The sequence below is a fragment of the Morone saxatilis genome, unplaced genomic scaffold, assembly GCF_004916995.1.
Source record: "Morone saxatilis isolate NCDOM2014 unplaced genomic scaffold, NCSU_SB_2.0 Contig11, whole genome shotgun sequence".
Lineage (NCBI taxonomy): Eukaryota > Metazoa > Chordata > Actinopteri > Moronidae > Morone > Morone saxatilis.
The window spans coordinates 12,113,674-12,117,088 of record NW_023339663.1 but is presented as its reverse complement, the minus strand read 5'-3'; positions in this window follow the sequence as shown (position 1 = coordinate 12,117,088).

Genomic DNA, 3,415 nt, shown 5'->3' with positions numbered 1-3,415 from the left:
ACTCTCAAACTGCTCACTTTTTGCTTCTGGCTCTGGGCAGCAGCGTTGAACATTTCACTTAATCAGACCAAACTGTACAAGGTTAATGATATAACATACAGCTCAAATCCCTTTTACCTCAAGTTTAAAAGGAAATTCACATTTTTTTTATTCCCAACAGTTTTGTCAGCTGATTGTTATGTGTATGAATCAACCAACTGTAACAACTTGTCAGTGAAACCACATGACTGTATATTTGCAATCATTAGTCATTGAGTAAAATTAATTCATGATTTAATCTCACATAAATGGCCAAAACATTCGCTGGTTCCAGCTCCTTCAATTTGAGGATTTACTGCTTTTCTTTGTCATACATGATAGTCAACTGAATTTGGCTATATTTGGCTTTTAGACTGTTGAATAATCTGCAGAATAATAAACAATGACAATGATTGTTAGTTGCAGCACTACTTGTTATGTAATGTTATATCATAACTTTCATATAATCATCTTGATCATCAAATATGCTTAGGTTTTGTAGTACTGTATGCAGTAATGTCATTATAGTCATACATGTGTACTGTTGTAGTTTAGTTAGTAAACATACAGCTATGTGTTTATATATAATATCACGGCACTATAGTTTAAATATGTATGTTTAAGCTTTTATATTTTGGATGTTCTAGCAGCAGTTTGAGTAGTAGTTTTAAAGATTTACGCATACTGACTTTTAATGTTTGGAGTTATTTTTCTTATTTTACTGGACAAAACTTTTCTGTTTAGAATAAATAATAAATGCTTTTTGAATTAAGAGAAAATCTTGCACATGCAGCCTGAATTGCAGCTCTTCTTTTTATAGTATATATCATAATTGGTCATTTATTTAGTATTATGTATCACACAATGAATGGAAAACAGCATTATTTCTTGTTTCTCATTTACTTTTACATTATTTGCCTGTGGCAGAGATTTTATCACCTCAGCCTTAAAAAGGCAAAGACACAAAACATCAAGTCCTCCCTCTAGATGGCACCATGTCCTAAGTGACAAAAGGCCAAGCCTCGCCTCCATGCTTGTTGGAGGAGGGTGCTGTCAACACTGCTGTTAAGATCGTGTCTCGCCTCTCTTGGACATTCATCTCTTAGTTGGACTGAAAATCTGTTTTCAGTCTCAACTCCATAAACTACCTCATGCCCACAGATACAACAGTGCAAAACACATTGCTGCCTCGTCAGCATGATCCGGATAGTCACTTATTCAATGTTTCGAATTAAAAGTGCTTAAAAAAAAACATTAATGGGAAAGATTCTCAGACAACTAAACAACGTTGGAGAGCAAAACTGTAGAATTCAGGCACAAACACAAACGCTGAAAGTCACCACACATTAGTAATTACATATTTTATTTCAGTAAAATAAATTAATTAAAAATGGACACAAGTTTTAATATATTGAAAGAAACTAACTGTAATGAGATCATGCAAGACTGTAATGTCTTTTTAGTCCCCACATAACATTTGCAGTGGATTGAACCAGTAAAAATGACTTGTAGAAAATAATAGCTGTGCTACTAAAACAAGTGCCACTCTAAATGGTGGCGTTTTCACAGGGCATCTCTCATTGCACAGAGTACATTTCTAAGTTCCTCATGAAACACAGGAAGTTGCCACTTGAGAGGGTTTTTACAACAATTTCTGTTTCTGTTGTTACACTGTGCTGACCTCATTCGTTCTGTAAAGTACATTGTTCTTAATGTTTTGTAAATCTTGCTACTGTGTGCTACTGTTCTTCTGTATTGAAACTCAATCCAATCAATGACAAAATCTTAGCTTTGAAATACAGACGTTATGTGTTGGTGTGCTTGGAATTTACTGTTTGAGATGTCGGGCGTAAATATGTGCTTTAAAGTTTTTGCTTGTAATACTTTTTTGAAAGTCCTGCACACGTGCAGTGGTGGCACATCAGTACTGGAAAAGTCTGATTTTCCCACCTATAATACACAAAAAACTTGTAAGAGTCGTGTGCAATTGTGCTTCAGTCCTAACAACACATTATACTTGCACCATGTACTTATACATTACATTAATGCTTACAGTAATACTTACATTACTGCGTATCAGTTTGGGTGTGAAATTAAAACTTTATAAAACCAAAACACCAAACAGCATTCTGTGAGTCGCAGGACATCAGAGAATTGACTCAATTTTCAGTGTAATGACCATAGATATAAATGTTTTTATATTTATGGCATGTCCTTGTTTGTTTGTGGCATAAATATTTTCACAATAAGAGCCTAGATTGACAGACCCTAAACACACAACATGGTATAAACCCAAACTCTTTGTAAGACACAACAGGGTGCTTATTACATGCTCTGATCATCTTTTGCTCCCATATGTGGCCTTGCAAACATATAATGTATAACTCCACCTGCTCAGACTTCAGGTTCACAGACTTTTATGAGACCCAGCAAAGTGCAAAGATTCAACAAGACACTGAAGATACAGTTTTCAATCATGCCTCAGTTAATTTCCTCAACTTCTGAAAAGTGGTAGCCTCATGAGGAGGTTAATGGTGATGGTGAAAGGACTGAACATCACACACAGTGTTATCAATATACATTATAACACCTTTTTTTTCTAAGAAAGTTATTTGACATAGCTGATAGAATATCTCATGACTCATCTCCTCCAATCAACATTTATAAAAACTTCATCACACATGGCTGTTATATTCTCGTCTCATGACGTTGTAGTGAGCTGAAATTTCAAAATAAATTAGTTCTAATGACTGGGGAAAGCAATTATATTTGTGTAACGGAAAACTGGCTGCTGTGTTATTATCAGTGTCACAAAGAAAATTGTTTCTCCTTTTCCACTGAACAAGCTTAAGTCCTACCTGCTACACTGTTTTCAAAACCTTTCATGTGGCACCATCCCATACTACATACTGATGTATGATGTGTACAATTTTAGTACAAAGAAATGGTACTTTACTGATTTGTACTAATGACACAATTCAAGGTGTCACATAAATCCAACTATTCCTATTCCTTGTTTTGAACTATCACGTCCAATGTTAAATCAAAAATATTCTTCAAATAATTTATTACTTAATTTCTTCTTTGTTGTTTTTTTTTTTTTAATGCAATGCATTTTAATGTCGGTACTTTAGTATGGAGTATATTTCATTTTGTAATTTTCCATGTGTGAATGCATTAAGATTAAAACACAAAATGAGCGTACAGCGTGTATTTGGAATACGGCTTTAACGTACATCTCTGCAGTCTAGAGCCTTTATAAATTACTATTTGTGCTTTCTTCGACACCAGATTTGGAGGTTTTTTTTAATCCAACAATTAAATCACAAAAGTGACTAATGAAAAATGGAATCATTCCCATGTTGCTATCCCATACTACATAATATACAATGTACCA